Here is an 11,349-nt window from a genome sequence, read left to right as displayed (position 1 = left end):
TGTCAGTCTCTCCTGGCCTCCAAAGTTTCTGTTGGAAAATCAGCTGACAGTGCTATGGGAGCTCCCTCGTAGATAACTAACTGCTTTTCTCTTGCTGCTTTTAAGTTTCCCTCTCTGTCTTAAATATTGGCATTTTAATAATGATGTGTCTTGGCATGGACTACTTCTTGGGTTCTTCTCGTTTGGGATTCTCTGAACTTCCTGAACTTGTGTTTCTATTTCCTTCCCCAGGTTAGGTAATTTTATAGTAATTATTTCTTCAAATAGATTTTAATGTTTTGCTCTCTTTCGCTTCTCTTTCTGGTATGCCAGTGGTACAAATGTTGGTAACTTGATGTTGTCTCTGAGGTCCCTTAAACTAATGGCATTTTAAAATTCTTTTTGCTTTTTGCTGCATTTATGGGGTGTTTTCTGCTCCCTTGTTTCCCAAATCACTGATGTGATCCTCTGCTTCATCTTACTCATTGTTGATTCCTTCTAGTGTATTCCTCCTTTTAATTTTAATGTATTCCTCATTTCTAACTGGTTCTTTATTATGGTTTCTGTGTCCTTTTATTATTTTTTATTTGTTTGTTTGTTTGTTTGTTTATATTTTTCCATTACCATTTATCCCCACATACTCTCTTTCACCTCCAGCAAAACCCATCCCCTCTCAATCACTGTGTGTTATGCTTTTTAAAATGTTTTCTATGTTCTTTTTGGAGTTCTGAGTTTATCTACTCTTCCCCTAATTTGTTGAGCAACCTTCTAACTACTGTTCTGAACTCTGTCTGGTAGAATGCTTGCTCCAGTTCATTTTAGTACTATTTCTGAAATTTTATTCTTCTCTTTTATTTCAGTCTTGTTTCTTTATCTTTTCATTCTGACTGGCTCTCTGTGCTTGTTTCTAGGTATTAGGTACATCTGCTATGTCTCACAGACTTGGCAGGGTGGTCTTCTGTTCCAGGTGTGCTGTGGGGCCCAGCAACACAGCCTCCCTGATCACCTAAGCTGCGTGTACCAGAGGCATTCTTTGTGTGGGCTGTTTCTGCACTCCTATTGGCATTATAGCTGGACTTTGATTGCTGTTGGCATGCCAGTGGTTGGAGTTGACCCTCAGGCTGACTGGCTGCGAGGACTGGCCATGACCACAGCAAGGGCTTACCCCACAAAGCAGATTTACCCCAGTGCTGTTCTGGTGTTTGCTGAGACCACCCTTTGGGTATTTAATTAGTGGAGCTGACTGAGTGGTGCTCTGTTGTCATCTGAAGCTGGCCACAGGGTGTGTTGGTTCTGGGGATTTGGGGGAAGAGTTCTGGTACAGGCTAAGGTCAGCCACATTCTGGGTGTGGCCCAGGGTAACCTGCCAGGAGCTGCAATGTGATCTTCAGTTGGTCACTCCCTGTCTGGGACTGAGGACGTGTGGGATGAGTCACGCTGGGACCTGAGGCCAACTGCCACCAGCGCTGAGTCTGGGGTCACTCAGTGGACCCCACTGAGTGTTTATGAGTGAGTGAGTCTGTGCACAGGCCCTTTAAGAGGATGCTTGGGTTTCCAGCAGCCCTCCATCTCACCCAGATAAAATCCCTGCTGAGTTTGATGGAGCAAGGTCTCAGGGAGTCATCAGGGTGTGGTGAGCCATGTTCACCAAGTTAATGCAGATACAGATTTGGTGTTCACCATCAAACTATTTGGGGGGTGGGGAGGGCTCAACATGGAAACAACAGCAGCTTTTTTCCCTGAAGCCACACAATGCACCCCTTTCCACAATGCACCAGAATGTCTCTGGTGCCTTTCAAGCTGCTGGCCAGCGGTAAAGTTTGGAGTAAGTATCTTTGATCAGTGTGTCTGTGTGGGGGCCCTTTGAGAGGGGGTGTGTGTTTTCCAAAGCCCTCTATCTCCTTGGGACAAACTCCTTATCAATTTTCATAGGCAGCTGTGTGGGGACTCCACTTCCTGGCACTGGAGCTCCAGGCTGGGGAGCTTCATGTGGGGCTGGGACCCCTCACTCCCTAGGAGGGACCCCTGCAGTCAAGATATTCCTGCCGATTCTCAACATGGGCGTGGGACCAGCCTGATTTGCACCTCTGTCCCTCTTACCAGTTTAGCCATGACTTCTTTCTTTCCTTAGTTATGGGAGCTCTGTTCCGCTAGTCTTCAGATGGTTCTCCAGGCTAATTATTCTATAATTTCATTGCAGTTTTGATGTAATCATGGAGCGAGGGGAGCACAACTTTTACCTACCCCACCATCTTGACCAGAACCTTTGGAGGAATCCCCCCTTCACCTTTGATCCTTCACCTTCTCTATATATTTTTTTTAATTTTTTTTTAGAGAAGCAAAGGGAGGGAGAGAGGGAGAGAGACATCAATGTGTGATTGCCTCTCACATGCCCCCACTGGAAACCTGGCCTGCAACCCAGGCATGTGCCCTGACTGGGAATCGAACCAGTGACCCTTTGGTTCACAGGCTGGCTCTCAATCCACTGAGCCACACCAGCCAGGGCTGACCCTTCATCTTTTGATTATGTCTATTAAGTGACACCCTTGCTGACCTTTCATATATTTTGTTCCTAAGGACAACATGTCAGGAGCCCTCTTTTACACCTCTGCACACCAGGCTGCACTCTGATAATGCTGTTTATGATGGTTATTACTCTCACCTTGTTTATGAGGGCTGCATGCTGGCTTCTGCTTCCCAAATTTTATTATCCCTCTTGCTACTATAAAGTTCTGTTCTGTAACAGGACCTCCTGTTTTCTGCTCTGATCTCTGTGGTGATGCCCACCACATGCATTTCAGTGATGCAGTGTTCCTTCACCAGTGCACTTCTCACCAGTTCTTCTGAGGATCCTAGTTGGGTTCAGGGTTTCTAGCTTAGATAGGAGACACATCCCAGTGTCTCCCCTATTCTGAGGTCTATGGTCCCTAACCCCACTGGAACGGTGTCCTGCAACTCAATTCTGAAGCTCACCATCCAGAGTTGGCACATTTTCCAGTGATTAAGAGCAAATTCCTTCATAATAGTACCCTGAAATCAACATTAGCCTCACATTTGGAGTTCCCAGGCCACTCACACTTTTGTCCAATGAGCTACTTCATGGGTATCCATAGTCTTCTTAGGTTGGATATTTTGCTGAAATGACTCATAGCACCACACAAAATGCTACTGTTATAATTATAGTTTTACTACAATTTGGGACAAGGTAAAGGGAGAGAAATGTAGGGACAGATTATTGAGAATTCATTCCACTGGCAAAGCAGCCAATGTCCTCCCCCAAAGGAGGCAGGACACCTCATGCTCAGCCACATCAATGGGTTTAACAACCACCAGCTCATCTGATCAGCACTGTCCAGAGTTTTCATCGGGGCTTCATTACATAGGCAGACGTGATTGACATGGGCCATTATCTCAAACTCAATCTCTATTTCCACATCAATTTCTAGATGGCAAGCTGGCTCAAAGCACAACCTACCAACCACACAGGTGGTGTTCTGAGTGAGTCATACTGTAAGCACTTTGTATTAGATGGGATACAAGGAGCGCTGAATACAAATTGTTGTTAAAATTTAAGGGAGAAGATAGATCCAATCATGAGGCTGACAACTTCAACTTTACTGCACCAGATAAGGAGAAAACACCTTACATGCTTGCCCCTGGTAGGGTACCAGCCTGTTACAGAAATCAGACTGTCTCTGAGGGGATTTATAGGAAGCAATCTGCATTCTGGACCAGCTCTAGCCTGAACACCCAGTAGTAGACACATCATGGAACCGTCTCTGGTCCACCCTCCACCCCTTGTGACCAACTCTTACAATCTCACACCCCCCTCTTCCGCAAGGTTCCTGAGTGGTCAGCGAAGGGCTTCATTAGCAGGGACCACAAGGGAGACACAGTCTACACAACAGAGCGGACACATGAAGGAGAAAGAAAAATTAACAGAAGCAATCCAAGTATTAGTAAACATTTTTGTACCACAACATTGTGCCTACACACAAATACACAAACATATCTTTCTCCCTCTCTCTATCGCACATACACACAGGCCATTCTGATGAGGCAAGTGATGGTCCAGCGTGCTTCACGTCCTCTCAGCTTCATGTCATTTTGGCTGCATGGTTGAAGGGCAGCAAATCTCCCAAAGCTGGGATGCCTGAAGGCCGGGATCTGTATCTTTCGGATTTAGTTCCCAGGATTCTCATACAAGCATGCTGTTCATCTACAAGATGCATATTAGTCAGAGTTAGTACTTACAGAAATGATGACAAAGGAGTGGTGAGGTGGGTTACAATTTCCCACCATTACAGTTCTCCACTGTTACACATGTTTCTATGTGGGTGTGTATCAGTGTGTTAAGGGCATTAGAGTGAGGACACCCAGATATAAAACTCAAGGGACACAGGAACTCACAGGTTAGGATGGGGGGGGACCCGATGGACAGGCCAACAGGGGACAGGGAGCAGGAAAAAGGTTGAGAGAGAGATTCAAACATCCATGGGGCTAGAATTCCAGAGAGTGAGCAGAGACTGAAGGATGACATGAGGACCCTGGAGAGAGAGAAGGCTGAACTTGAGTGCGGGGGCCATTTCAATAAAGGAAGTGTTGGGGCGTGAAGCAGAAGGTTTCTAAACTCTTGTGCCGGAAGGGTGAAGAGCGGGCTTGAGTCAGTGACAAAATAAGTCACAGGTAGTTTCCAGAGGCAGCACAGCAGTTAGTTTCAGTTCTGAACCCGCTGAGGAGCACACAGTTGCTCTCAAAGCTGGGTCTGCGCCTCGTGGTTGCAGCATCTCTGGTTGTGCGTAGGCAAGCTAATGTGGACCTTCAAGAGCTTCAAGATGTCCTTCAGCCAGGCTTTCAACTTATCCAGATGCCAACATCTCTGAGTAAGTAAGAGTTACTGAGGCTCCCACTGGAGTCTGAAAAGTAGCTTACCTACTGGGAGTGGCTAGGGCCAGTGAAAGAGGGCAGGAAGACCTTAGAACGTTCAGAACCCAGAACAACATAAAAATGTGGAGGGAGTGGTACAAAACTCAGAAAGAGCTTAGAGCCTGCAGAGCCCAGAATTATCTAGAAGATCTGGGGTGCCAGGCACCAGATGAATCTAGACGAAGCAGATGTTGATGGGGTGGGTGTTGAGGGCCAGGAAGAGCTGCTGGGAGTGTGCTTAGCCCAGAAGATTCTAAAGAATGGGATGGGGCTGTGATCAAGGGGCCAGAAAGTCTGGGAGTGTGGGGGCACCCACAAGAACCCAGAGAAAGAAGGAAGGAGGTAAGGGGATGAGAGGGGAACTATTCTAGATAATTGAGGGGTGAATCTTGAGGGTAAAATAATTTTACCGGGGTTGGGACTACTTCTTCACAATTCCTTTATGCAAAATGTTGCCTTAGCATACCCCCACCCCCAGTTTAAACTGCAGGTCTAGCATGCTCCTTTAGTAGGGCTTGGGCTTGTCCAAATCCACACCATTCCCCAACCAAGTTCTGTTTTTAAACTTCTGGGGGATCCTCTGCAGCACAGAGCTTCATCTTCCCTCTGTCCTGATGCTAATTTGTGCCGCCGAGTCTTCCTGCCCCAAGGACCCTCCCGTGGCCACTTCACTGCTCTGACTTCCTCCTGGTGGCCACGCTGCAATGACTCCTCCTCTGGAAATGCCCCCTCACCAGAGCCCAAGATCTATACTTAGGGCGCCCCCTGCTGCTCTTCATAATGAAGCAGGAGGCTTTCAAAGCCTTCTCTAGGCTCCACTCCAGAATTTCACCTCTGAGCCCTCCCCTGCCCAGATCTCAGATCAGTGCACTGCCCCCTGGTGGCCACATTATGCTGACTCCTCCTCTCACATCCAGAAATGCTGCCCCACCAGCGCCCAGTATCTGCACTTCCTGCTCTTCATCCCGAGGAAGGAGGCTTTCACAGCCTCCTCAAGGCCCCACCGCAGAGTTCCACCTTTGAGTGAAACTCCTCCTCCCCTACCGGCTGCCCTCCCCTGCTCACAGTCCAGATCAGCGCACTTCCTCCTGGTGGCCCCTCATATCCAGAAATGCGCCCCCCCTCCCCAGCGCCCAGTAACTGCACTTATGGCGCCCGCTCCCGCTCTTCATACTGAGGCAGGAGGCTTTCTCAGCCTCCTCAAGGCCCCACCGCAGAGTTCCACCTTTGAGTGGAACTCCTCCTCCCCTACCGGCTGCCCTCCCCTGCTCACAGTCCAGATCAGCGCACTTCCTCCTGGTGGCCCCTCATATCCGGAAATGCGCCCCCCTCCCCCAGCGCCCAGTAACTGCACTTATGGCGCCCGCTCCCGCTCTTCATACTGAGGCAAGAGACTTTCTAAGCCTCCTCAAGCCCGACTCCATAATCTCACCTTTGAACCCCCCCCCCCATCCCCTAAATCCCGTGCAGGCTCATTGCACTCGCCCCTCTTACCCCATGGAGCTGTCCTCCCCGCTTCGTGGGTTCCCTGCAGATCAGGACCTGGCTCTGCCCCGGCTCAGAGGCCAAATCATTGCCCGGACTGCCCCAGGGCGGCCATGTTATGTTGACTCCTTCCCTCGAATCGCGAAATGCCGTTGCCGCCCCCCCCTCCCCGGGCCTTCCCCGCCAAACACAAGCACCCAGTTCGTGCACTTCTGGTGCCCTCTCCTGCTCTTCATCGCGGGGGCAGGATGTTTTCAAAGCCTCCTCAAGGCCCCGCTCCAGAATTTCAGGTTTCAGCCCTCCCCACCCCCAAAGCCCCATACAAGCTCAAGCACTGGCACCTCTTGCCCCATGGAGCTGTCCTCCCGGCCCTTCCTGTGCTCCCTGCAGATTTGGGTCCCTCCCTGCTCAGAGCCCAGGCCACTCACCCGAAAGTGAGAAGGGAGTCAGCACAGACCAGTCCTGAGACCATGTTCCAGTCGGGCAATCCTTCCTTCTCTCGGTTTCACCTTCATCTTCTTTGTCAGGGGGGTAGAGTTAGTCCCACGATGAAAACAAAGTTCAGAATGAAAATTTACCGCCGGTGGTTGTTGAATCCGCGGTGGAAGAATTGGTCCAGGCAGCCAAGACAGGACTCTGTGTGTCTTACTTGGCTGTGTGTGTCTATAATAGGGCAGGTTGTCTTTAAGAATTCACGAGCACTGGGTAAGCATAAGTCTGGATTCATGGGCAGAAATTAAACCAAAGTCTCTTGTGCTGGTTGGCGACAACACATCATCTTTCTGAAGAAATGTGTGATGTTTCTTTGTAAACTTTGCACATCCACCAGGTAGTATGCAGCTGAAGGTGTCTTGCGAAGTGCAAGTATTAGCACCCTTTTTTATTAGAAATGGACACAGTAGGTCTAATACTGTTAGGGCCCGCCCCATTCCATATGTCATTAATTTCTCTCTGACAATTTTCCAAATCTTATCTGTGAGAAATTCAGCCACTATACTCACTGCATACTCCATGACCTCGTCCATTCAAAATAAAATGAGCGGCTCCAATGAAACAGTGCAATGCTTGTTTTCGTTGTTATCAGTCCAAGGTATGGCCTCACTGTAGGAGAGTTGGCCTTTTCATGGAGAAGCACTGGATCTGCCACTCTCCCATAAAGGGGTGGCACGCACTCTTGGCCAATGAGTGTGGGCTACATTGCCAAGAACCACCTGCGGTCCAAAACTACTTGCTGCACCAACTGGATTGAGGTTGAAGCTGACCAATGGGGCAAATGCTGGAGGGAGTAAGAGGCAAGGGAGCCTCCTACAGTGGGGGGGGGGGGGGGGGGGGCGGGCTGCTATATAGAGCTGTGCAACTGCAGAAGCAACCGCAGAGGCATCATGTATAGCGAGTGAACATTTCAAAGTCATTTTAATGCTGTGATGGGCTAAAGACTGGTCCCCCAAGAGCCTGGCTTTTCCCTTACAAGTGGAAGCCTGATGACAAGATAGAGACCAGGAAGGCCGCAGCAGCCCTAACCGCCAGCACTGTTCTAACCCCCACATACACTTTCACTTCATCCTTACGGAACAAAATTACACAGCTTTCGAAGGTATTCTGCCATAACTCGCACACACTGTCTATTGTAACAACTCCTGAACAGCCATCAGCATTTGCACTGCAGTGGACGAAAGATCCTGCCTGCTGCCAGCTGCCCCACGGCCCCACTACAGACTCACTCCCCCAAGCCCCCACCTGGGCATCCACCTCAAGGCAGATGTTTGTGTTGTCACGTGTGTGCTTTGTTTGATATTTTCACAAACTAGGTGTGTCCGCATGAAAGAGAGTTCACACACAGGACACAGGAATTGAGAAATGAATTCTACCATGTGAGTTGGCTTGCTTTTTGCTTTTTGCTATGTTGGTTAGTGAGCATAGTTTGAATCCTAGAGGACCTGAAAAAGATGTAAGTACATGGTTGGAACCCGAGCTGGCAGCAGGGAATGACGTGGAGGGAAGGGCTCCTGTGCAGAGTTAGGATGAGAGAATTGGAAGGCCAGGGAAGGGTTTGGGTTCTTGGATGTATCTGGGATCAAGGGGACCTACTGTTTCCATGGAGAAGGGCTTTTGAACGGGGCTCAGGATGTGTCTCAGTCAGGGGCAGATCTACCATTTAAGGGGGAAGCAACCGAAATCAGTGCAGTGAAGTCGAGAGTGTCATCCTTTCAGACATGTACACTGCATCAAGTGTGAGGTGTGTGTTAGCACCTGATGGTGGGCCCAAAGCTTACTTAGATTGGGTGTTTTCAGGCCCTAAACCACATGCCTATGTTGCTAAGCCATGTATAACACACTCATGTCCCCTCTTATAAATAAGGAAAAATATTTGTTTTAAGTTTTTTACTATGATAACTTTGAAACATACAAGGGAAAGAATAAGAGTCATATACCCACCATGAAGAGAAATTTTTCATATTATTGGTTATATTTGCCATGTATCTATCTGCATCTACCTAACTAACTTCTAAATTTTAAATCTGTTTTTCAGTTTTTCTCTGGAACATTTACAAATTAATTACAGAAATACAAAACTCTGTCCTTAATTTGTCCACCTGCTTGTCTTCAGAAGGTGAGAGTTTCTTTTTGTAACCATAATTCCTTTCACGCACCTAACAGAACAGTAGTTTGTTCATGTCATCTAATACCTAGTTCACGTTCAAACTTCTTCACCAGTGTGTGGCTATTTCAAACAGCAGCAGTAGGAAACCCAGACACCCAGACACTCACCTTTCTGAAAGAGTATGTTAAAAAATGTAGGTTAGCAACTTGATTGAGTATAGCTCACCCACATGAAGTGCGCATTTAATCCTTTCAGTGTATTCACAGTTGTGAATCCCTCACTGCCCTCTGATGGGGACATTTTCAGAGTCCCCAAAGAATCTCCAAACCCATTTGAGTCACATCCCAATCCTCCCACCCTCCCATTCCTGGCAATTGTGAATCCACACTGTGTTTTCTGGATTTGCCTGTTCTGGTCATTTCATATAAGTGAAGTCATTTATGTAGTATGTGCCCTTTGTGTCTGGCTTCTTCCACTGACTGTTTTCAAGGTTCATCCACATCCTAACATGTACAGTTTTCCATTCCCATATATAAATGAAGAGTATTCCAGTGTATGGACACACAACAGTTTGGTTTTCCATCAATTCCTTGGTGGATATTTGAATTGTTTCACTTTTCGGCTTTTGTGAATAATGTGCTATGTACACTTTTGGTGGGAAATCTGTTTTCCTTTCTCTTGGGCATATGCCTGGGGGTGGAGTTGCTGGATCCAAAACTCTTCTGAAGACAGAGAATCTGCCAGAACACTATCCAAGCAGCTCATTCAGGAAGGGAATGAGGATTTCCTACTAACTGTCTGTGATTCTGGCCAATTCAGAGAGTGTGCACTGGAATCTTGTTGTAGTTTTTATTTGCATTTCAGTTATGACTAATGATGTAGAGCATTTTTCTGTTCTTATTGGTCTTAGGCATGTCTTCTTTGGACATCTATTTATTCATATGCTTTGCAGATTTTATGCTGAGATAATTTTGTTTTCCCTATTCTCAGTTCTGCATGTCATTTAGCATATATTCTTGGTACAAGTCCCTTATACGATAGATGGTTTGCAGATTTCTTTGCCCATTCTGTGGGTTTTTCTTTTATTTCTTTAATGAGGTTCTCTGAAGCACAAAAGTTTGATGAGGTCCAGTTTATCCATTTTCATTTTTGTGCATGTCCCCATATGTTTTGTGACATTTTTGTAGTCACGGTCTAAGCACGGGCTTCACAGTGCATGTGATATCAATATAGAAAGCCCTCCTTTTGCTGCAAACTTGAGTCTCTGCAGGGCCTAGGTGGGTGGTCTGGGGGCCCTTGTCTGGGTCTGTCTGGAACTTATTTCATAGTATCTCTCTCTCTTTCTCCTTTGTGTGGCCCACTTCTGTAAGCTGCAGGCCTAAATCCCATGGCATTCATTGAAATGTTCAGGGAGGCCCCATGGATGAAGCCCCACGGGGAAACACACCAAATGGCAGCATAGACAGTACCAAAGAACCAGGTTGCCTGTAGAGAATTGAGGGGGAGTTCCTCCCAAAATATGTTCACATCCCACTTCTGGAACCTGTGAATGTGACCTAAGTTTGAAATGGGTTATTTGACAATATAATTAAGTTAAAGATTTCAAGATGAGATTATACTGGGTGTTCTGCATGAGTCCTAAATCCAATGATATGTTCCTTCTAAGAAACAGAAGATGAAATGGCACGCAGAGGAGAAGGCCATGTGTAGATGGAAGCAGAGATGGGAGTGATGCAGCCACAAGAAAGGAATCCCAGCAGCCACTCAGGATGGAGAGAAAAGGAATGGAATGTCTCCTAGAACCTGTGGAGAAAACGTGGTCTTGCCCATACTTTGATTTGGATTTCTGACTTCCAGAATGCCAGAGAATAACTTTTTAAAATATTAAGCCATTTAATTTGTGGAAATTTATTATTTCAGCCACAAGAAACGAATGTACTCTATCAGTCAAAACAAAACAAAACAAAACAAAACAAAACAAAACTCATTTCCAGTACAAATAGAGAGTTCTGTCTCCCAGTATTAACTTCATAGCCCCTCAGTTCCTGTGGGAACCTGATGGGACACCCAAGTGTCTGCAGGTGTCAGACACTTAGGTGTCCCAGCTGCACTGCTGCATCCCCTGCCCTGTTCCTGCGCTGACCCACTGTATTGTCTGAGACACAAAGGCAGTCACTGACTGTCTGCTCCTTCCTACCCTGAGATGCAGGCACCTCCTGTGCAGAGGGGGCTTCCCTTATCCCTGGACACTCATTCCTGCTGGGGAAACAGGACCCAGGCTGGACACTGTTCTTAAAAACCATGGCTTTTAGGGTAAGGAGTTGGTACTGTCACCTCCAATAAAGAATATTTAGGGA

General features: G+C 47.2%; 1 long non-coding RNA gene across 2 annotated transcripts; it reads left to right on the top strand.

The window, feature by feature from the left end:
* The first annotated feature begins 4,602 nt into the window (after positions 1-4,602).
* LOC123827697 lies at positions 4,603-10,965 on the top strand. Of its 2 annotated transcripts, XR_006787331.1 has the most exons (4): positions 4,603-4,862; positions 8,199-8,261; positions 8,921-9,001; positions 10,659-10,965. It is a non-coding gene; the product is annotated as an uncharacterized LOC123827697 (long non-coding RNA). The 2 variants fall into 2 exon arrangements; XR_006787332.1 differs by lacking the exon at positions 8,199-8,261 and having other exon boundaries at positions 4,613-4,862.
* Positions 10,966-11,349: the final 384 nt, after the last annotated feature.

Source organism: Phyllostomus hastatus, unplaced genomic scaffold (assembly GCF_019186645.2).
Source record: "Phyllostomus hastatus isolate PE091 unplaced genomic scaffold, TTU_PhHast_1.1 phas_contig_878, whole genome shotgun sequence".
Taxonomy (NCBI): Eukaryota; Metazoa; Chordata; class Mammalia; order Chiroptera; family Phyllostomidae; genus Phyllostomus; species Phyllostomus hastatus.
Note: the sequence above shows the minus strand (reverse complement) of the source record. Positions and strands in the feature narration are given on the sequence as shown.